Source organism: Manis pentadactyla, chromosome 2 (assembly GCF_030020395.1).
Source record: "Manis pentadactyla isolate mManPen7 chromosome 2, mManPen7.hap1, whole genome shotgun sequence".
Classification (NCBI taxonomy): Eukaryota; Metazoa; Chordata; class Mammalia; order Pholidota; family Manidae; genus Manis; species Manis pentadactyla.
The window spans coordinates 131,448,506-131,474,504 of NC_080020.1; positions in this window are offsets into that span (position 1 = coordinate 131,448,506).

The following is a 25,999-nucleotide window of genomic DNA, read 5'->3' on the forward strand; positions in this document are numbered from 1 at the left end:
AGATTTCCTTGTCAGGAAAGGGAATGGGACCTTGTATTTTTCAGTGTATCTGTATATTTTCAGACTATCAGTAGAAAAAATCCTCAGTAATATATTACCTAGAAGAATTCAGCCAAACACTGAACAGACAGTAAAAGACCAACTGCCATGTTTCATGAAAACATGGTTGCTTATATAAGTAAATCCATAAACAAAGTCAATAATTAAGAATAATTCTATCAGTTCCATATTATGATTAAAATTCATTATTTTTTTATCACATATCCATTTAGGACTGTGTATGACATGTTGGGATGGATGAATTTTTAGAAATGAATGCATTAGCATTAGCTTTTTTACATTAAATTTGGTGACCGGTGAAAATCCATCTCTTTTGTGGATCCTTTCGCAGCCTCATGCAACTAACTTCTGCTGCTTTCTACACCCACCACTGGTGATTCTTACTGGCAAACCCCAACCTGGGACACTGGAGAGAGAAGGTCAGAGGATATAGTTCTTAATTTTGCCTATGAAATGAAAACAAACCCTAGAGGTCTGAAATAAGATTGATTTCTAAGTCAAGATAACAAAGTAAAATAGAATTTTCTGTCTCTTTTAATCATTAGTTTCCAAAACAAAATTCACCATGAAAGCTTGACTTTCTTAAATAAATTATTGACACCAAACATTTATTTACATCTTAACATCTCTGAATCAGGATGAACCTTACAATTAACTGTTTATTAGAGTTTACTTGCCCATGGATTTTTTTCCTGCCTTAAGCTGAAAAATAGGTTCACAGCATAGCACTCTATTTTATAATAGCTCAGATTTGAAGCATGATAGAATATGGTAGATGTAGGCTACATAGACATGTATATGGAAGGGTGGAAGGGTTAGCCTGTGATGCTAGTCACTCAGTCCTGTGGAGAGTCTGTGGCTTTATGTTCTTTGATTTTTTCTTTTTTTTGAAAGCTGAAGCAAGACACCTGAGGTAACATGAACTTGCATTATTCAAGTGACAGGATATCAAGTGACAACTTCCTTCCCTCCACTCTGTTATCCCCTTTCAGTGAAGTGTATCTTTACAAAGGAGAAACACATCAAGGTTTAAATATTTTGTGGATTTATGTAGAAGGCAAAAATGTAATAATATAATATAATATAATAGGCCAAATAATACTACTAATAACTACAGTGGCATATCCTAAAAAAGTGATGATTGCAACATTAGTGCCAAATATAAAGCATTAGACTTTGGGGAAAAATTTTGATGTTTAGGTCATTTTAGGAACTTACTGATTATGTTCTTAGAAGATTATAAAGCAACTTTCTACTAGTACAGATTTTCAGAAACCCTACAACAATGACACAAGGACATCTCCGTCACCCCACCTTCACATGAACCTACTTATAGCATATAGGATATTCATCTTTCAAAGAAAAGTACAGATTACAAATTCCTGGTTTATGAATATCCAGTTCTCTAAAGCATGGATCTGGGGAATTAAACTCTGAGGAATCTGTGAAATTAATACATTCAGTTTGATCCTACAAAGACTCTGCCCAGCTGTGTCTAAAGCAGACGAAGAACTGCTGCTGGGGTAGGCATGGTGCTGTGATCTCAAAGGGTGGCCGCCTCCCATGGAGGGAGGTGAGTGGTTGACGATGGGTATGATCTGAAGCCTTCATAGTCCTTAGGAAGATGTTCCTTAACATCACAAGCCTACATTATTGTCTCCTGCATTCAGATTAGTAATCTGAGAATTCAACACCCCCAAAGCTTTGAGAAACCAAAGGTTTTTGTAACTGCTTCACAGAACAATTGCGCTGCTGAGGATTAATGCACTTTATCCCATGTAGTGTGAGTATCCAGACGTTGCTAGCTAGAAATAGTCATGTGATTAATGCCAGGCACTGCTATAGACCCCCTAAGGGTATTAGGTGTTATAGAGCAGGTAGTATATGCAGTCTTACCTTGCGTTTTGAAACGCATCTGGTGTGGAGTAAGAAAAGCAGCACCTACATTGAATATGAATTTTTTAAATAAAATTATTAACAGTTAAATATAAATTTTTATATTCAGATTATATGTACTACATATATGTCAGCATGGATTTGCTTTTTATCAATCCATTTTTTGTTTATATTTAAACTATGAAGCAACACTGTTGTATTAGGTTTCTAGGATTGCCATATCAAAATACCACAAATTTGGTAGCTTAAACAGCAGAAATTTCTCATAGTTTCCTGGAGGATGAAAGTCTAAGACAAAGGCGTCCACAGTGTTGTTTGTTCTGAAGTTTCTTTTCTTGGTTATAGAACCATCTTCTCCCTGTATTTTCATCTATCTTCTCTGTACATGTCTGTGTCCCGGTGTCCTTTACTCATAAGGACATCCATCAAACTGGATTAAGAACCACTCTAATGACATTATTTAACCTTAACTACCTTTTTAAAGACCCCATGTGGTCTCATTCTGAGACATTGGGGATTAGGACTTCAACATATGAACTTTGGGGGAAGCAATTGAGCCCCTAATAACTGTCTATGAAAAGACCCTTATATAACTGGAAACAAAAGACAGTTACACAGAGATGGGAAAGGGGTTAAAATGAACCCCTAAGAACGAAGACCTCAATAAGACCTGCTTTCTCTTTATCAGCACAAATGTTACGTTAGCACCATACCATCACTATTAATTTTAACTGTCCTTTTTAAAACCAATTCCTTTATCATTGAAGGAATAAAGTGGGAAATAAACAAACTCCAATAGTGAAGGAACAATTGGAACATATCCTTGAATTTATAATAATAACCAGAGCACAGACCCTGTTCTTGGAATATAATGGAAACACAACCACATGGAAACAATTTAGATATTGAGTTGATGTCTTTAACAGCCATTCCCAAGATGAGATGCTTCTTGTCTTTGTCCCTCTGGTTGATGGACTGATAAGGTTATACTACATGAATCTCAAATGTTTCTGCTATCACTTTTGAACCTGGGAGTATAGTTTGTGTTTTGAAATTATTTCACATTTTTTTTGAATCAGTTCCCTTAGAATGATTATTTGTGTCATTCCTAGAACACCAAAGTGTATATTTTGATCTTTGAGTATAATGACTTCTTAGGAGATTTTCAGTGGGCTTATAACATCCACTCTTTTGGAATTTTACTCTCAGATATTTCCGAAGTTATAGGTTGTTAAACCTATGTTTCACAGTATGACTTAGTCAAGGTTCGAACTGAGCTGTATTATAGGATTCTTATGCTTTAGTGAGGCATTTGCTCACTGAGGCCCTTGTTGCAAGGCACACAGTAGGCTAGGAGCTTTAGATGTTTTAAAAAATTCCCTTCAAATTCAGAGAAAATTTTTTTTACTTGATTTATTGTCAAGTGCTTCATTAGATTCTAGTAATCTAAAGCATCATTATAATTCAGTTGTTTGAGTACAGGATAGCATTTATTATTTTGGTGGCACTCTACAAAAAATATAAGTTCAGAAAATCATAAGCAAAAAAAACCCAGATAGTATGATTAGACTTAGTTAAAGGGAAATTAAGCAATCTGCTGCACATTTTAAAATTAATGGCAATGCATTAGAAGTACAAGTGGCATTCTATTTTAATATTTATGACAGAGACTAAGAATGACAACTGTATGTTGTTTCCATGCCATTGAGAAGGAATTACAGCATAAATCATTATGTCCACGGGGACTAGACAAAATCCTGGAGATATAGGAATATTTGTAAGTGTCTTACTGTGGATTTCATGTTAAAGCACTTCACTATGTTATGCTGTTGATGTGGTTTTGACTTGGGACCAATATTTCTTCTAGATTTTGTGGCTCAGGTATACGGATGAGTGTTTTTGAAACTTACAAAGCAAAGTTTTCTTTAATATGCATTATGATGGGAAGTGTAAGGTGGATTGAATTTCCTTCTTTCTTAAGCAAAAGCAGTAAATCCAAATTATCATTCCTCCAGAATTTCTAGCAGTCTCTTAGCCACTCTGAACATAAATTCAATAAAATACATCTCTCTTTATGTGTGAGTCTATAGGTTAAAAAACAAACAAACAATAAAAATCCAATGGAGGAAGCAAGTAAAAGAAGAAGGAATAAAGATGAAATACAGTTCATTGGGGGCTGGTTGTAAAAAGAAGCTGCTGGAGAGATAGAAGTCAAAGGCAATTTCGATTGTATGAAAAAGAAGGCATTGTTAACAATTTTTTATATTTCAATTTCAGAGAGGAAATAATAGGACTAGTGAAGACAGCAAAAACAATTTCCTAACAAAACAGGCGAAATACACTATTTTAGACCATGATCATCTATGTTTTTTATCGTAGGCATTTCTGAAGTTAAAGATTCAACATGTTTCCCAAACTCTGCAAGAGGTATTGATTCCATTTGGTTTTGCTTTCCCCCCAGATTTATTGAGATATAATTGACATATGACATTAAGTAAGTTTAAGATGTACACCTGCTGAGTGGATACATGTATATAGTGCAAAATGACTACCACTGCTGAGTTAGCTAAAACCTGCATCACATAATTTCCATGATCTTTTTTGTGGTGAGAACATTCAAGATCTCCCCTCTTAGCAACTTTCAAGAATGTAAGATATTATTAACTCTAATCACCATGTTGTATATTAGATCCCTGGAACTTATTCATCCTATACCTGCAATTTTGTACCCTTTGGCCAATATCTCCCTTTTCACCCATCCTTCCAACCCCTGATAACCACTATTCTACTCTCTGTTTCCATGAGTTTGGCTTTTTTTCAGATTCCACATATAACAGATATTATATAGCATTTTTCTTTGTCTTCATTTTTGTTTTTTAAAAGTGCATTTTATGTTTCAAAATATTACAGATTCTAGAAGTTGTTCAAATTGTTCATAATGGTGTGTATTCTCATTTCCTAAAGAACAAATATGTATTTTGAAATTACTGATAGATTATTTGTTATTTTAGAAGGTATACTGAGAAGTCAGGTCCACTTGTTATTGGACATAGATAGCACACACTTTAAGACTAATCACCAATGTGCTAGTAAAGATGATACAGGACTGAGATAGGGGCTTGAAAAATTTAAATTTACCTAACATGCTTGCTGACTAATTTATATCTCAATAAATTATAGAAAATTCAGGGTAGCTATATTGGCATCTCCTTTTTGAAGAAAAAAATACCAAAGCAATATAAAATTTACCAATAAAAAATGAAGACAATTTTCATTTTGTATAAATAGGGTATTTTAATAAAAATATTTAAATAACAGTTAACAGAGTTTGTATAGTAAAGTAGAAATTAAAATCCCTAAAACATTGTCTTTCACATTCATCACAATTTCTGTGGATAATACTACATTTATTCTCCATATTTCCGTAGAAAAGATGAATACTTCGGTAAAGCCTCAGTTGGTGAGAGGTTATTAAAATTAACTTAGTACAAAGCTTACTGTTGTGTGTCCATAAGAAAATAAGCCCTTACAAAAATTATATTTCCACTACTGATTTAAACCAGGCCCTGGCTCTAATCTTAACACTTCTTGAGTATGTAATAAAATAATAAATATAAGAGATTAGAAGAGACCAGCCTCATAATTGAATACAAGTACAGACCTCTGACATGTTCCAGGTGTCTCCTTCTTCTCTGGAATCTCTATGACATAGTTTCACATTAGGAACTGAAGTCTGTCTATTTTCTTTGTCTTCCATAGCTGAATAATCAAGCCTGGTGCCTTTACATACTGCGCTGTTAAGCATACATCATCACTTGGTAATCTTCTCTTCTATTTGTCCAACACCCTGGATTTCCCACCTAAACCCATTCCCTGGCATGTTTCAGAGGACTTTTGTTGCTTTTTCTAAATGTGCAGTTCCAGTATCTATTTTCTCCTTCCTTTTTAGAACCAAAAATCTAATTTTTCAGAAGAGAATTGTATATAATTTGAAGATTATTTTCTAAACTATCTTTAGTGGTGCCCGGTAACATGTGTGGAAGGCACTGCCTAGGATTTTTAGAGAAGTATCTTGAAAGGAGGTTGACTTGGTCAGCAGAGGCACCTTTTTTCCTGGCCCAGTTCTCCCTCCTGCTTCCAGGAACACCAGCTAGTCAAGGAACAAATGAGAGATGGCCATGGAGCCACTCCAATGACTGTGCACTGGGGCTAGAACAGATTGATTTCATGTAAGACAGAGGAAACACCTCCATATGCCTAACCAAGTTCTATGTCAAAGTGCTCAGATCACAGCCAAATGCAATTGCACAGTATTTTAGCCAGCGTCCCCCAGGACAGGTGAGAGGTTTTATAGATCACACCTCAGTCATGCAGGTCACAGTCACCTGGTTACAGTCATCAGATTGTTGTCTGAAACATCACATTACCTAATATTATTTAGGATGTTTTCAATATACATTTCTTGTTCATCCAAGTTGATTTAAAAATTCTAGGATTGAAAGAGCCTGTTCTTTCATTTTCTCAGTAGAGGTCATATTTAGTTTATCCTCTCTGTCTATTCACAAAATATCAGGAAGAGAATGAATCTTACATCATTTTCTTATGTCATATGTTAGTATTGAATATGTATATTTTAAATGATTACTTTAGATCTTCATAAAGTAATACTTTGAGGTTGCTTTTATTTTAATAGACAAGTAGAATTATTTCATCATTGATAAAATAACTATGATTGCAGATATTTGGTGACAAATATAGGTAGTGCTAGATAAATGCTCAGGGGGAAACCTCTGTTCAATACAAAAATTAAGATAAAATGTTGAAGTGATAACATACTTTAATATTATATAGGTAAATAGTGGCTGCAATATGTTTTATTTTATATGGAAACATTTTGATGGGTGTCATTTGTATTTCTACCACATGGGAACTATTAATAAATCCCTACTCTTCACCTTGCAAATAAAACATATTTGCGTGCCCAAGTAAGACGCATCTGAAGAACAAATTATTGCCTCTTCCTGCATCACTTAGGAATAACAATGCAAAACAAAATTTCCCAGATGCGTGGAAACAAAGGAGGAATTTGAAAAACACAAGTGGCCCATGGCTGCTTTATTCTTCTAGCCTTATCCACTGCATTGGGTGTATTGGCCCAGACTCAGTCTTTTATGACTGGGCTTTCAATGTGCTGTGCAAATACAGCTGTCTTAGAAGCTCTGGATGCTCTGCATGGTTCAACACGACATGACCACTGTAAAGGCCCATTTGGCAGACATTATGGCTGGATTTCCCAGGTCTGTTTCCAAGCTATTTTTACTCTCTGGCCTGGCTCCCTCTTGGAGACTGGAGTATCTAAATATGTGCTTTTGCATCTCCTTAATAAATATCTCACACAGTGTATATGGTGCACTGCCTTATATGAGTTACGGACAATGACTGATATGTTCTACTGAAAGTTTCTGAGAAAACATTGAATTTTTAGGTAGAAGAGATAAATGTGGTTTGTGTCAATATCCATTCCATCTGCCCTGATGCCAAATCTACAGCATCAACAGTGTGACTGTCTCAACACTAAAAGCGGTAGGGTATAAAAATAGAAGTAGCTTGATCCGTGACTCCTTCAGAGCGTCACTGTACAGCCTTCAGTGGCTATTGTCCTCCAGATATTTTTTTTAAGTGAGCAAAATAAATTTAAGCCACTAACATTTAGATATTCTGTTATTTGCAGCCAAAGGGATTTCAAACTGCTACTTCATTATTTTTTTCCTGTCAGATATATTAGTTTCCTGGGGTTACTCCAACCATGTTCCACAGACTGGGTGGCTTCGAGGAGAAATGTACTGTCTCCCCATTCTGGAAGCTAGAAGTTTGGAATTTCACATTATTCTGTATGAAGGAAGGTAATATTTTAATTGTGTCCTTAGTGATTTCCTGGTATATCAACAATACTATATGTTAAGTGATAGCATTCACATGTATGTCTTATATTTAGTGAATACAGCTCAGATGCTCTGTGTAATGTGAGGAAATAAAGAAAAATAAAGTTTTTTTTAAAAAGAGTTTGAGATTTTTATATTTTTTTCATGGGTGCAACTAATAAAATATCTTACACATTATATATGGTGCCTTTTTGAACTCTATTAGCACTGTTAGATGTTCTCTTCTTATATATGTATTTCCATTGTTAAAGATTATGAGGTATCATACAATATGATTAAAATATCCATTATTGCCACACCTCTTTAATTTTGAGACTAAGAACCTTTGCTGTGATGCAACCACTGAGGAAATTTATGTTGTTTTTTAAATGAGACCAAATATCAGTTAGGTCCATATCATTAGTTATCTCCTTTTACACTAGAATTAATGAATTACATTCTGGAAGAATAAGCAGCCTTGTTTTTTCGTATATGTACCAACAACCTAATTTATTTATTATATTTTATCACATTTGTTAATTCAGACCAACAAAAATCATATGTTGCCTTACTGATATAAATTCATGGATACATAGTGTTTTGTTCCTTTAAAAAGAGAAGAAGAAAAAAACAGCATGGAGAGATTTGTCCCAGAAATGCAAGCTTGATTTAATTTCCAGTATCAATCAATGCAATTCAGTGTATTAGCAGAATAAGGAAGGAATGTATGAATATCTTAATTGATTCAGAAAAAAAGAACTCCACATAATTCAGTGAAAATTTATGAAAAATTTTCTCAGAAAATGAGGAACTGAATAGAACTTATTAATAATGGTTCAAAATTAAGGAAATATTTGCCATCTCCCCCCAAATAATTCCTCCTAACCAAATATTTAATGTTACAAGACTAAATTTTTTCTGCATAGGATCAGGCAAAGAAGAGGATGTCCAGTCTCATCTTCTACTCCATATCTCATACTCATGACCCTACTAGTACAGGCACAGGATCGGTATGCAAAAATCATATATATTTCTATACATTAAACAACTAGAAAATAAATTTAAATGAACAATAAATATATGTATTAAAGCAAAAAAAAACCTTTGAGATACTTAGGGATAAATTTAACAAAATATGTGCAAAAGCTGTACATTGGAAAAGTACAAAATATTACTGAGTGAAAATGCAGATCAAAATAAAAGGAGCAAAATATCATGTCATAGATTGGATGACTCAATGTTGTCAAGATATTCATTCTTCTCAAATTGATCTAGAGAACCATGGCAATCCTGATAAACTCACGGCAGTTTTTTATAGACACTGGTAAGCAAATTCTCAGACACCTAGATGCAGGACTCTTACTGAATAGATCCGCTGTTAGCTGCATACTCAGTAACTGAGGAAATAATCACAGGATGTGTTGGTGAGCTGACTGGGGACACAGTAAGGATGAGGAAGTTCAAAATTTCATTTATTATTTGATGTTCAGAAGCTGCTACTCTGAAGAAGTATTCTGATTTTCAGAAAAAAACGTTAGCTCAAGTCTAATTTCCAGTAATTCCTATGAAAACTCTGTGCTTCTCTTTCCTTTAAATAGTTGTCTTAATATATAATTGCTGGTCATTTTAGGGAAGTTTGGGTCAGAGGTACATTCTTGTGGGGTGTTAAGGAATTCATCCTCAATTTTCAGAAGCCTCTGGAATTTTCAGTTGATTCAAATCTATGACTTTTTTTAGGGCCAATGAATTTCCATTTTGTTGAGTCAAGTCTCAAGTTAGATTTCCACTTGCCAGACCTAGATCTTTATTGTTGCTTAATATGAATTAAATAGGAATTAATGGCAGATTATTTCTTTTTTTCCCAAGGATCAGATAAGTTATTTGCTATTATCAAAGGCCACTGTGGGTCAGATTGTTGTAATTAGCAGTCTGGCCCTTGTGTCTTATTTTGATGATCACTCTCATATTGCCTCTGGCAGATGCTGTTAAAATTTGACCTCTTCCACACTAGAATACAATTATCATCATTAAAACAAGGAAACACAAAGGGACATAAAGAAACTGGGAGGTGCTGAATATGTCTATTACCTTGATTATAGTGATAGTATCATGAGATTTTGCATGTGTCCAGGCTCATTGGTCTGTGTACATTAAATGTGTGCAGTTCTTTGTATATCAATTATACCTCAAAAAGGTGTTAAAAACAGTAAGCTTCTATAAAGAAAAAAGAGATTATTGGACATAAGTTATATTTTTTTTCTTTGGAATTTCAAGACCCCCTGAATTCTATTCATGGATGTGAGGGTGTCCCTAGACCTAGACTCCAAACCACTGTTCCATAATTAACTCTATTTTTTGCACTTAACTACATTCTGGACTCTGTACTGAAAACAAAACATGAACAAGGACATTTACCTTACAGAGCTATTGCTCCCCATTAATGAGAGCTCACTGTGCTGATAATGGGAAAAGTTTATTGCTTAAAAGTGAGACTTTCTATTCTTATTGAATATTCTTGAGTATAATGATCATATACTGATTTCCTTCTGTTGTAAACTATCTATATCTGCTAATGAATGCCTTCTTCTTTTTAAAAACAAAGATTCACTAAGATATTGTCTATAGTCAGTTATTGATCAAGATTTAAGGTAAGAGATGCATTCTCTTTTCAGTAAGTGTCTTCTAAACCAATGGGCTTGAGGATACATAGTTATAGATTTATTTGATATTTTGATTTATTTCAAAGTACTAGCACACAATTTTTTATTAAAGTCTCACAATTACCCATAGAAATGTGAAGAAAATTGGAGAATTGCTTTGTCAGGTCATGTCTAATTATTATGTTAAAGTCTGTGTATCTTATGACAGCTGTTGAATGATTATATGGGTGGAACTTCAGCCTGATAAGGGTCCATAAACAAACTCATATAAGAAGTTGATGATGGAAATGGAGAGCTTTATTCAGAAAAAAAGATGCTTAAGAATTTTGACATGATATATCTCTTTATAAACTTGAAATTTAGTAAATGGTAAGAAGACAACTTAAATTAGAGGAAATGGGTGGCACATTAAGACAAAACCTAAAAGAAGATTAAAATAAGAATACTTATTTAACAACAGAATGGGCTACCTTCATGGAAAGTCAACTCTATTTACAGTGCAACTCAAATGACAGATGGGTGACTAACAAATATGCAATAGAAACAATTCCCCATATCTGAGAATTTAGATTAGATTATGTGAAAAGTTATGCACAATTTTTTATACCAAAGCTTTTAATTATTGAATTTAGAGCAAATGAAAATACCTCATATTTTCTTCTTTTTTAAAAATTACTTAATATTATTTTCATAACCTTATTGGTTTTCCCAAAATAAAAAATAATGCATACTTATTACAGAAAATGCAATCATTAGAGAAATACATAATGCAAAATAAAGGTAAAGATATCCTAGATTCCTGCCATTTTGAGGAAAAGAAAATATGGTTAACCTATGCATATTCCCCTTATTATTCATTTTTTCCTTCTAATATACTTAACATTGAAGTGACTTGAACAGGGTAGAAAAAAATTGTTTACCCACTCAGTTTTGTGAGTAATTTGAAAACTAGATAATTAAGTACCATCCATGTAGTTTTATATTGAAATGTTCCAAATACAATAACTATTTTTTCTAAGTTTTTAAAATTGTAATTGTGCAGTTACCTCCATATACTTCTTGCAGCCAATTTGCCTGTCTGATCGATGCAGAGTATATCCAAGCACAGGTATCCCACGCTTTTCAAAAGTTCACATTATGCCACTTTGTTTCTGTGAAGGACCTACATTAGTATCTGTTTTCACTTACCGAAAGAAATCAGAAGGTAAAAAGAGAACACCGTATTCAGCGTGCATTTTGCAGAAAGCCCTTTAGAGGCTGTGCACCTCCAGAGCAGTGAGAGGGGCCCCTCCAAGCTGCCTCCCTGGGAACCACACTGAGCTTCTCAACATTGAGCTGTGGAGCTTTGAACTGTGTGCATCTGTGCTTTATCTCAATTCATTTTGCTCATCCACTAGTATGATGTATTAAGGTACCAGAAAAACCTCTAAAAGGTGATTTTTGGGTCTGGGAATGCTCAGAACTTTTCCATAGAAATCAATGGTAACTGCTTCTTGACTTTGTGCCATTTCTGCTGATGAAATTCTGCTTTCGGATTGCCAGGGAAACCTGTGTCTGTAACATGCTACCTCCTTCACATAGTAAATACATGAAATGAGAAACATGGTGCCCAACTGGGCTAAGGGAGCTTTTATATTTAAAAAAGAAAAAAGAAAAGAATAAATTTAGCTCATCCTCTGGCATCAGACTTAATTCTAGACCTACCTTCCCACTTTGAATATAGTACATGACACTTAGTCATTCTGAGAAATAGATCCATTCATTTTCATGAAAAAAATAAACTAGCATCTGTATTTCCTTATATATGGACAGAAAGTCTGAGGTTTTTACTAGCATTTAAGGCATCAAAATATCATTGTAACCATATAATACTGTTAACATATTCATCAAGGTATACTTTTAATATCAGCACAGTCTGACACACAATACAAAGAACAGAAAACCATAAACCCATCTTTCAGCACCTTAAAGAACACAATTTTATAGCTTTTTTTCAGAGCACATCTTGTAATGTATAGCAATCATTACATTTTTAAATTTTGGAATGTACCAACCAAAGTGCTTTTGATGCAGGGAAATCACAATATTAAATCATGTCGGTAAAATATACAATATTCTTTTCTCCTAAAACATCCAGCAGGAACTTCCCTACTTTTCCTAAACACCTGCAAATAGTTCCTCCAAGCTGTCACTAAAATAAGGTTTTTATTATGGTGCCTTTACTGAGTTTTATGACAAAGCTCTTTTCCATATTTTGCACATCTACTCTATAGCAGTTTTCACATGCCTGTGCAATGTACATATTCCTTCTCTCTTGCCCTTTTTTAAAAATAAAAAACTCAACTATATAAATCCTACAGAACCATCTTCATTTCTCAGTTTTTCTTTCGAATGAGTTGGATTTCTTGCTGGGAGAGTTTCTGGAGGACACTGGAATGGGCAGAAGACATGAGGTTTAACTAAATTTAAAAAATCAACTATATAAACTGAATAAAAGGTTAAAGTGAAAGCTTTTCCCTCTTTTGCCAGCCTTTGCTTTGCATCCTTATACAACAGGAAGGCATACACAAACAGATCATGTTCTAAATGTTTTCCGCTCCTTGATTTAATTAACAAAATATAGTTGACACAATTTTATATCTATAAATACAGACATCTTTATTCTTTCTTTGATTCTTAGTATTTCTGCATAGGGAAATAAAATGATTCATTTAACATTTCCCCATGACTATATTTTTCTTTTTTATTTCACATTTATAAACATGCAAAAGTGATAATCTCTGTGCATGCAATCCTGTGTAAATATTTCTGAGAGAGCTAGTTAGAAGAGCTAAGTCATTTGATAGATGGTAACACATGTTTAAATTTTGTTTTCTGCATAATTTAACTCAAACTGTCCTCTCGTAGGAGTGTATGAGACTACTGATTACCTAAATATGAGATTACTGAATTACCTTGCCAAACTGTAGCAATCTAAATAGCAATAAAAATTATTTTAATATTCTTTAAATTTGAGTTTACCTGATTACTAGTGAGTTGAATTATATCAATTTCATTCATATATTCATATAAATGAATAGGACAATCACATAGATTTATATATATGAATGATTTATCTTATTAGCTTATTTACATTCTAAGTTGAACCTTGAATGTGCTGCCTATTTTGCTATTGGATGGTTTACTGTTTTCCTTTTGTTTGTTGATTTCTTGGATTCCCTTAATTTTTGTAATAGTGTTTTATATATGTTCCAAATATTTTCACTAAATGTATCAGCATCTTTTTAATTTTAAAATATATTTTTAATCATTCCCAAGTGTTGATGTTCATGTGACCAAATGTACAATATTTCCTTTTCATTTGCTTTTGTTTTCTGCTCTTAAATATCATATATTTGTAATTTTTGTTATTAATTGGGTATTTACTTGCTATATAGGACAAGATAGGAGTCTTGTATAGATTCTAATATCACTGCTGCATTTTGTATATGTTCTTTAAATATGTCATACACCTTACTTCTTAGACTATGTTTACATTGGTTTTTGCTTCTTTTCCCTCACCATTAAAATATTTTTAAAACTGTAACTTTAGAGTGTGTTTTAATATCTGGTAGTATGGTAGGGAGGTATTTAAGAAGGCCCTCAAGACTGCCTTTTCTCAGTGATTAAGTCAAAACCTTAAGATCAGAGGATTATCTTGGTGGACTTGTCCTAACCATATTGTGTCTTTAAATCTGAGTCTGGGGTTTAAATAACGAGACAGTCAGATTCTAAGCATGGTAAAGACTCAAGCTGCAGCTGCTGGATTGGAAATGGGGTGAGGTGGGGGACTTATGGAAAGGAGTGTGGAAGATTGTAGGAGCTGAGAACCACCTTCATCTGACAACGGGCCAGGAATGGTTACATCAGTCCTACAAACACAAAGAACTGAATTCTGGAAATATAAGAATGCACTTTGAAGTGAATTCTCCCAAATCCCCTGAGCATGGCTGATATACTCATTTCAGTCTCGTGATATCCTGTACAGAGAAACAAGACCTATTATGATGCAATTCTGACTTACACAAGTGAAGGGATGCTGTATCTTATTGTATGAACTGTTTTTATTTCTACAGATAATTATTTTACAAGCTTGTATTTTTTTCCCTTTCTCTCAAGTTTACATTCCAGCATTTTCTCTGGAGCATGTAGAAACCTACTACTTTTCTTCTTGAAGTAACTATGCTATCTCTACTGTTGTCTATTTTTCATTCTATTTTGCTACTACTTCCTCTGTGGTAATGATTTTGGTTATGGCCTTAATTTACTTTAACAACTTTCTTTAGGTCAGCCAATTTATTCTTTACTTTTTTTTGTTTATATTTCTCCATTATTCCTGATAAGTTTTATTTGACAGCTACATTTGTAGAGCACATTCTTTGAAGATCTTTGAATGCCTGGTTTTGAATCCTTTTTAGTCACAATTTTCACGTACTCATAGCCAAGTAAGTCTCTTGTGTTCCTCATTGTTTTCAGTATTCCTTACCTCATTATATTTTCAATATTTTGAATGCAGATTCAATTTTCCTCGTATCTGTGTGCCTACATGTCTTCCTGAGTCATCTATTTGCAGCAAAGCAATTTAGAAAGGAGATAGCAAGTGATTGGATTAAGACATGACGTTGACTTACTCTGAAGCTCTGTTGACAAGGAGTGTGTGTGTGTGTGTGTGCACGCACATGCATGCTCACGCATTGTATGTGCATGTGTGTGTATTCTGCAGCAAGTCACCCACAGCCACTTTTAATGTAAGTCTCTGTCCTTTGTAGGCTGAAACTTGCAACGCAAGTTTGTTGGTCTCCAGGAATGATCCACCCGCTGCTCTGTGATTTCAAACGCTGCTCAGCGAGGCTAGTAGAGTCAGGGCAATTATGTATCAAGCATTGATTTTGCCCCCAGGGTGTACTTCCTCGGCTTTGTGAGCTCTGCCAAGGGTGTGGCTGCTCTTGTGGCTACCATTCTCAGTCTGCTCTAGTACGTACTGAACCTGGCAGCCCATCTTCATTTATATTGTGTTTGGGGAATAAGGGAGTTTTAAAAAGTCATTAAAAACTGTAATTTTCATTTATGTTTCTCCTCTGCTTCATTTTCCTTGTTTTTCATATTGGTTAAGAGAGCAGAATAAAGGGCAGAAATTTTCTAGATTGCAGCATCAAAGAAAGAATTTTCTAAAATAAGTAAATTAACACCATAAACTTACATGCTCCTCTTTCAGAGCAAAAAATTATGAACTTGCCTTTTAAACTCTCTTCATGTCTCTTAATTGTGGGCACATTCATAAGTAATATATGGTGTTACAAGATGTACATTCACTTATTGAATAAATTGCAATATGAAATATATATTTTGTAACTTACATCTTATTCAATATTTTATTATTTGAAATTTATAATTTGCAAAAGGCATTCATTGATAGATCAATTTTTTACCATTTTGCACATTTCCTTTTTCATTAATTCTTCTACACACACACACATACATACACACCATAATTTATTTTCTGGTAATTTGGGGTAAAGTTAAAGATACTGCAACCATTTTCTCTATATAATTCAGTGAATATATCCTAAGAACAAGGGTTCTCCTTGCATACTACAGTATAATTACCAAAACTAGGAAATTCAATATTGATACAAGAGTTTTATATCATTCACAACATATATTCAAATTTTTTCCTATATTCTAATGTCACTATGGCAACATTCTTTATTCTGTTATCCAATCTAGTTCCCTGCATTGCATTAAATTATCAGATATCTAAAAATATCTTGACAATTTATTTTGATCTATGGTTTAATTCACTTTAATGTGTTTGTAATATTAATTGTTAAGACTATAACAAAATACATCTACATTTCATTCAAAATATTTGGTAAGGTCACAATGAAAACATTGGTACAAGTTCTTTTTTTAAATTTGAAGACCATGACCTGCACGAAATTGAAATGCTCATCAAACTGTGAAATTGAAGTTCTCAGCCTTAATATGTATACAGATTCAGATTTTTCAATATCAGAAATTGCCCTCTGAAGTTTTGACACCAATTTTCACCCCACTAAAATTTTTGATATACTTCTTTCTCCATTTTTTCCCAATTCATTTTGCTTACAGACTTTTTTCTTTTTTCTTTATATTAGGTTTTTTTTTCCATTTTCTTGATTCCTGGAGTTATTCTATTTTGGTTTCAACTTTTTTATATTTCCTATTTAGGTATTTATTTATATTGTAATTTTTTCTTACAAGTTGAAAGATTGGCTTCTTACTGAAATAAAGGATTTTTAGTGGGTGTTAGATGTTAACCCTGATTTGTATTAAAAGCTCGTTTTCTAATTCTGAGGCTTATTACTTGACTATTTATGATGTATTAGCCAATAAATGTTTTTTAACATGTATGTAGTCAACATCAATGAGAAATATTTTCCAGTTCACATAATATTTCCTACATATGCATGATTTACTGTGAAGGTTTTTGTTTTCCTCTTGATGTGTCTGAATCTGGAAATTTATGTTACATATGGGAGGAGGTAAGGATTTAATTAATTTTTTTTTTCTAAATGGATAGCAAATTGAACATGCTCTTTGTATTGTCCATACTTTTCCATAGATTCATTCATTCTATTCATGTCAAATATAAAATATTCACATCTACCTGTGTCTATATGCTCACACTATTCTGTTCTAATGTTATATTTGTATATTCTACATAAAAGCATTTTTAATAAAAACAGTAATAGCATACACATATAGCTTGTATCTACACTAAGGGACATTACTTGGGAAATTTCAATTTATATTATTTTTCAAAGAGTAATGTCAATTTAATTTTTAATATATATTGTCTGTTAAAATAAATTTAAATAGGCCCTAGCTGTTTGTTTCACTATATTGATTGCTTTTGATAAACTCATTTTTTTCTTTTATATTCAATAAATCTGTTTGACCTTTATCTTGATATGTAATATATTATTTTTTGCTTTTACCATAGTTTATGTGACAATGTGTAAATGTACTATCGTATCTCTATAGAAAAGTCTCCATTATATTTTCTTATGATTATCTTGGATCTACCTAAATTCAACTATTTTTTAATTGCATTCTGATGATTTCATTCAATTTGTGTCTCCCTCAAAGCACTGCAAATTCCTTAAGTGTTGGAATATGCATTGCACATTGTTCATGTTTGTAAAAGATGTAGATTACAAAGGCTTTCATAGTCACCAGTAATTACTTGTTGATGGGTATATGAGGGAATATTTTTCATATGAAATAAATAGATAGTTGAGCATATTTGATCATGTACTGTAATACAAATATATTTTATGACAATGATAATAAAAATCTTGGGTTCTAATAATGTTCCATTATGGATCAGTTTATTGAGTTGGACCAAGTTGCACAGTGCTGGTGCCATGGGGACTCAGATCATGACAAACTGGAATGTGTTTTACTAATGTAATGTTAGAGTGTCAATATTGCAGAAAAAAGAGCAATATATGTGTATGTAGAATGAAGCTGATTCATGTCTTACTCCAATTATACATATATTTCACTGGCAGGTGATGGTATTATACATTTACAGGAGCTGGTTATTATTTTATTAAGAATCAAATGTGCTGAATTATTTACCAGAGGCAGTACAATTAATAAATAATTATGATAGCTAAAATTTATTTAACACACTAACTACCTGGAACACATTATCTACTTCTAGTACTACCTGTACTGGGTTTTCTCCTCATATCAAGGGTACGAGCTGCATACACATAATATATTCTAAACTTTGATCACTGGAATTAACATCTGGGTTTGGAAGACAGTGATGTTTTAATTAAATAAAACATTGTACAGGGGTTAATTAATAATTTCTAAAAATAGTTAAAATAGTGAAACTGTGCAGGCAAAGAATGAACATATGATCAGGTTTCCCCATTTTCAAGGAGGATTCTTAATTTTGTGTATGTATATTTGTTTTACTTGCCGAGTTAAGATTATCCAAGCATTCTGCATCAATGTTGCAGCAGATGCAAACATACTGTTTTTACTACAGGTGGCTTCTGTGACTTTGGGCTAATTCACTATCTGATGCCAATACCACATGGTCATGAAACATTACTGAAGGAAATCCCATAACATCAAGTGCAATGGTGAACAATAGCAGTGCATGTGGTGGGGAAAAAAAGTGAGAAAAAATGGTATTTGCTGAAGGAGGGAAAGATTTGCTAAACTAGAAGTTGACATGATTGGGAAGGGTTCTGAGGCACTTATGAGCACAGGTACCAGCATGACAAGGGCAAGTTTTTGTGGTGCTAGGAAATTAACTGTGGCAGATTGGTTTTCAAAGTACGTGAAAGTCAGTGTGAGTGTTTCATTGATTTTTTTTTGTTTTTTTGGTTTCATTGATTTTTTTTAATTGCTCCTTGATGATGTGTGGAATGTTATATCTATGTCTGAACAGAAAAAAAATATCATTTTTTCCAAAAGTTGAACTGTACAAAGATCCTTGGGTTTCTATTTACCAATACAGATTTGTTTGCTTTCAGATATAAAATTTTAAGAGAAAATATACCAAGTGTTTATCTTGACCTCTGACCTATTAAGACAATGTATGTGAAGAAAGCATTATTCATGTGTGTTTTAAAGTAGATATTAGAATTCTCTTTTCTCTGGACACAGTGAAAAGAAATCTAAATCTCTCTGAGATCGCTGATACCAGTTCTAACATTACAATAAGTTATGAAACTCAATCACCTTTAAATACTTATAAAATTTCTGATCTTTTTTTACTTAAGTTATTTTCTTAGGTTGTAATGTTTTTCTTCTGAGTAAAACTTCTAACATATCACTTATATCCAGACCATATTTAAATACAATTTTTGAATAAAGATTGTGTAAATTCACTTAAATCAAATTATTATCTCCTGAATTGTTAATAAGTTCCATACTTTTTGTCACTTTTCTGCCATAATTTGATGAGGTAATTTTGAATGATGTTTTATACACAATAAAACATGCAACATAAAATATTCATTTCCACAATTTTTGACAATGGATATACCTGTGTAAATACTATCCAATAGAAAATATAGAATATTTACATCACCCTGGAAGTTGCTTTACCTCTATTTGAATTTCATACAAATAGATATCCAGTATGCATTCATTTGGGTCTAGTTTTTGATCCTTAGCATATTTTGAGAATTATCCATATTATATGTCTATAAGTGGTTCATGACTTCCTGTGCTGAGTATCACTGATACACATTAGTTTGTCTATTCACATATTGATGACCATTAGATTTTAGCATTATGAAAAATGCTCTTCCTATAACATCTGTTTTGCTAGAAGATCTTTTCATTTAGGTTGATAAAACACCATAACAAAATGAACAGGATTGCTTTCCACAGAGTATAGTTGTATCATTAGTTCTACCGCTACCTGCTAGACAATCCTACCAAGTGTTTGCAATATTTTATGATATTATATAAGTATGATACATTTCTAGGTGCCCCTCTTCCATATCAATATTTGATATCATCAGTAATTAGTTTTGCATTTAGTGATTCTAATGTCTATAAAATGATATCAAGTACCTTGCAGCACTATTTACAATAGCCAAGATATGGAAGCAACCTAAGTGTCCATCAGTAGATGAATGGATAAAGAAGATGTAGTACATATATACAATGGAATACTATTCAGCCATAAGAAAGAAACAAATCCTACCACTTGCAACAACATGGATGTAGCTGGAGGATATTGTGCTCAGTGAAATAAGCCAGGCAGAGAAAGACAAGTGCCAAATGATTTCCCTTGTTTGTGGAGTATAACAACGAAGCAAAACTGAAGGAATAAAATAGAAGCAGACTCAGAGACTCCAGGAAGGGACTAATGGTTACCAAAGGGGAGGGGTGTGGGAGAGCAGGTCAGGAGGAGGGAGAAGGGAATTGAGGGGTATTATGTTTAGTACACATGATGTGGGAGGTCACAGGGAAAACAGTGTAGCACAGAGAAGGCAAACAGTGAATCTGTGGCATCTTACTACAGTGATTGCACTGGGGTATGGGTGGGGATTTGATAATATGGATAAATTTAGAAACCACATTGTTTTTTCATGTGAAACCTTCATAAGACTGTATATCAATAATACCTTAATAAAAAAAAATGATATCAAGTACCAAAAAGAGTGTAGAAGTTTCCAACTATAACGGTGGATTTATCTATTTTTCAGTTCTATAACTATTTGCACCTGATGGCTTAAGGCTCATTTTTGGTGCATATACATATATATTGTTACATCTTGTTAAATTTCCTCCCTAGTATTATTTAATGTCCTTCTTTATCCCTAATAATAGCACTGTTCTCAAGTTGACAGTTTTTAGTACTTCTATGGCCACCTCAACTTTCTTTTGATGAGCATTTTCATGGTATATCATTTGCCATCTTTTTAGTCTATCTTTTCCTTTAGATGTAAAAGTGAGTCTCTTATATACAACTTCTAATTACATCTTTGTTATAAAAAGAATCAAATTGACGAGTCTGTCTTTTAACTGATTTGCTCAGATAGCTTGCATTTAATATAATTACACATATTATTGGACAGAACTTTACCATCTTGATAGTTGTTTTATCTTTATTACATCTGTTCTTAGTGTATTTTCTGTTTTTATTCTGCCTGCTTTATTGTTAATTATGTTTTATGATTCCATTTTATCTTCACTATTGGTTCATAATTTACTTATTTTTTCTATACTTTCTGGTGGTTGCTCTAGGATTTACAATATACACCTTTAATAAATCACAGTCTAATTTCCACTAACATTATACCATTTCATGCATGGCTGAAAACATTAAAAAGTACATTTATTGCTCCCTTTCCCATCATCTATACTGTTGTCAAATACTTTATTTTTATACATGCCATATGTCTTAACTCAGGATGCTGTAACAAATTACCATAAACTCAGTGGCTTAAACAATAAACATTTATTTCCCAACTGTTCCAGAAGCTGGGAAGTCCAAAATCAGGGTGTCAGAGGATTCAGCCTCTGGTGAGAGCCCACTTCCTGGCTTGCAAATGGCTGTTTTCTTGTTGTTCCTTCACATGACAGATAACATAGAGAGGAAGCAAGTTCTAATGTCTCTTCTTATAATGGCACTAATCCAATCCATGAAGACTCCCCTCTCATATATTAATTGCCTTTCAAAGGCTCCATCTCCTAATACCATTACATGGGGGTTGGAATTTCAATATACGAATTTGGGGGAATACTTTCAGTCTAAAGCATCATAAGTCAAAATTGCTGCTCATTGCATATTGTGCAGACAAATATCTTTTAGGGCTTTAACAATGAGAGGAAATATATTTATATTTACTTGTATTTTAACCATGTCAGTATTCTTTTTTTTTTTCTTTATGAAGATGCATCTTCCATCTTATCTCATAAGTCCTCTGGTACTTCCAGCGGACTTTGCTCAATATTCCTGCCTTACCTCCAGCTATTGGCCTTCGCTGCCCACCCACAGCTCAAAAGGAGTCTTTTCACACTTTTATTCCTCTTTATAGCGGATTGCTGTTTATTACTTCGTACTTCCTACATTGGTCTCTCTTTACAGGGCTCTTTCTTTCTTTAGATTTTAGGCAATTTGAAATTGTTTCTAATGGCTTAAGGAAAATAATGGTTATTCAGATATCCTGAATTTCTCTTATTGTCAGAGTGGGAGCAGTGTTTTTTTTTGAAAAAAAAGTCAGAAAACTTTTTTCCAGTTTCTTCATTCAAAGTGCAATCCGTATAATTGAATTATAAACACGATGTTCCATAGATGAAGAAAATCAGTTTTATCCCAAGTAATATATTTAGTGCTGACTTTTACAAGCAAACTTTTGGAAGAACATGAAGATGAAAATGATATATTTTCCTCTGGCTCATTGAAGAAGGTAAGTGCTTGACTGAGTGAATGGATATGGATAATTGTCCTATGAGTTGGTGAGAACAGGAAAAAAATGCATACTTTGAAAGAAATAGAAAACTTGCACACATCTCATACACTTTCCTATTTTCAACCAAGTGATGTAAATGTTGAATGCAAATGTCATTTTAAGAGTAAGGAAACATATTATTAGGGAAAGCTTGGATTAAATATCCACAATCAAAACTGTTCTCTCCCTTTGGAGAAGACAGTTACTAAGACTCTTCAGGTGACCTCTGTACTAGAAAAATGTCCAAACTATATCTACACCTACTTTCCCTAAAAACGATTAACTATAGTCTCAACATAGCTCTAGAAGATCTGAAGTCCCTGACTTCAAAGAAGAAACACCATGATACCAACTTTGATATTAATGTAGCACTCCATTTTACTGATATTCTGTGGATTTGTTACAGGTTATTTATCAATCAAAACAAAGACTTTATAAATAAGGGAAAGTTTCTACTGTTAGTTGTTACAACATATGAAAATTCACCAGCATGTAAAATCTTTTGGACTTCAGACCATATTTAATGGATACACTTATAGTCCTTTGAAATTTGTATCAATGATGTTCGTGAATATGAGGGGGAATAGAGATATGCCTCTAAGATGTAGGCACACATTACTTGGTCCATGTAATTGGGAAAATCTGTCACACATATTAAGATTCACATAGAAAGAATGCAGTCCAATAAATATCAAAAATCTGAAATTTCCAGTCCAGGTTCTCTAAATGTCAGATTTTGATTAATAATAGACTTGCTTCTTCTAAGGACATCTCTACAATGCGTGCTTCAGGTAAACAGACATAATGAAACAATAAAGAAAGCTAAAAGATCCTCAACTATTGCTGCTTTGAACAGCTGCAGACTTAATTCATACAGTCAGTTCTGTGGGAATTATACAACAAGAAATAGAAAAAAAAGCACAAGTGTGTTTGGGGTATTTATCTTTTATGATACTTCCTTCCTTTTCTTTCTGTTGGCTAAGCTCCCACGGTAAGTTGCTCCACTGCTGATGCACTTGGGAGAACAATTGTTTATTTTGTAATTCACAAAGATTAAGCGCAGACATACTGAAATCCTGGTTTGAGTCACTTCCTGAAAATACCATGCTGTATAGCAAATAAAAAAGATGAGCCCAATTACAAGGGTCAGATTTGTTGATTGTAAACAGAATGTTTGCATACCTATAAAAATATATTCCTTGGTTCTAGCAATGATGGTGACATTTATAAATATTTATATCCTTTCCTGAATGCCACCTAAATCTGAATTCAATATTGCATTTTGTATTTTACAGTAAAGATGATGTAAATAATGTAAGGGTGAATACAAATCATAAGAAAAAATATCATCCCTGAAGCAAGAAAGTGGCCTCCCCTCCCTATTTTTGTAGTATTTACTTTAGAAAACCTGTAATTGTGATTATTTCTCAGCCATTTTGAGATGTATGTAAATCTTTTTAAAAGCTAAATAAGCAATTGCCACCTCTATAACTCTAGAATGTCTTTTTTTTTCAAGGACCTGGAAGCCATCTCTTTGGTATGAAGGAAGATTGTGTTTCTATTCTTTAGTTTTTGTGGGAGGATAGGAGCTTAACCTCTGGGTACCTGAGTCCAAGTTGCAATCCTACATACTTTCACAAATATATTAAAAGTCTTTTTTTCCTTTAGATAAAGGTAATTACCAAACACAAATGGCCATCCAATTACTGGGTGAATTTCAGATAACTGTCTGTGGCAAATGATGCTGTCAAGTTTTCTTTTCCTTGCAGACCAGTGATTATTTATATTGAGAACATATATGTAATGGGTTGCTGTAATTGGCCATATAAAGTGTGAGACATCTGTCTTGGAATCTTTAGAGAACCACGTGTGATGTGCAACATGTTCTGGTTCAGTGATTATTCAGTAATAACAACTTTTGTTTTCTTCTACTTTTGTGGAGAGATTTTTCTGAGTTGGCAGGAGATTTTTAAAAATTATATTACCCATCAATAATAGTCCATTAACAAATAGTAGCTATAAATAAAAAGTAAAAATATTCAAAGCCACATGTTTTTCCTGAGTGCCCTTCCCTAATCTAGCTCCCCTTTCTAATGATATACCTGCTTCTTTATTACTGCATCGACCATCTTGAATGGTAGGTAATGACCTCACTAGGAATAATTAGGGATTTATCGCCTTTATACTCCCTCCAAACCCTGTATAATTCATTATATTTGGCTATTTTACTTTTTACCCTTCAAGTGGACATTTGAATTTATAATTTCAATTAGAATTAAATTCTCTTAATAAATCTTCTGCCTCTTCATTATGCAGGATGAGGGATTTGGTGGCATTGCATTACTTTCTACAACCCACTCCCAAGATCCTTAATTCTTGATCTCTGTTCTGTCCAGGGATGCCTTTACTATTGTATTTATATGGTTACTTAACGATGACAAAATCTTCACAGCTTTCACTTTTGATTTATTTTGAAAATAAAAAAGCATACAGTATATTTATGATCCTATGATGCATCATGATAATTCTGCCTGTTATGTACTACATGTCAAACATTATATACTGTGCTTTGCAATCTTTTCCCACCAAATCTTCAGGACAACCCCTATATAATTACTTAGAACTAATCAAGTTTATGCACTTTCCTTATTTATTTGGCTCTAACTTCCTCTGAGCCACCAAACATTTGCTCAAAAGATAGCTAAGCTACCCTATAATCTATTGTCCTAACCCAGACAAAATCTCAGTCTCCTTTAAGTTGGGCCCTGGCCTGGCCTCCACCTTGCACACCTGAGAACGCATCTGAGCCGCTTCACCATTCAGGCTGCTGCAGGCCAGACGCCAGGAGTCTCTGGCCGTCTCTACATCAGGACTAAGAGGATACACAGTTGACATCACCAAGCTTTTTCAACTGCTGCCCGGAAGTGCCTGTTGACAGTTCAGAAGTAAGGGAATATTCATATTCCTTGGAAAGTATTTTGACAAGAGACAGGAGATGAGAAAGGGACATTTTTATTCTTTTCTATTCCTACAAACTATTCCAAAACATAAGTTTCTATGCAGTTTTTCTGCAAGTTGTTTCACAGGATTAGCAGGAAAGGTAAATGAACACAAAGGATGTCCAGTTAAATTTGAATTTCAAATAAACAACAGATGATTTTTTAAAAATAGATTTTATTTATTTTTTAAATTTATTTGCAGTGATTGCCCTAGCATTTGCAATATGCTTTACAATTCATCCAAGACCGTTTTGACGTAATGTTACTACTCCATGAGTGGTGTCAGTGCCTTCTAATAATCAGATGCCCCTAGTTCTTCCTTCCCATCTGCTGTATCATTGGCATCATTCATTTAACTTGTACATAATTGAAGATATGCATACACACTCACATGCATTATCATACATGGTGGCAATTATTACTTGGAACTCTTATCTGCTATTTCT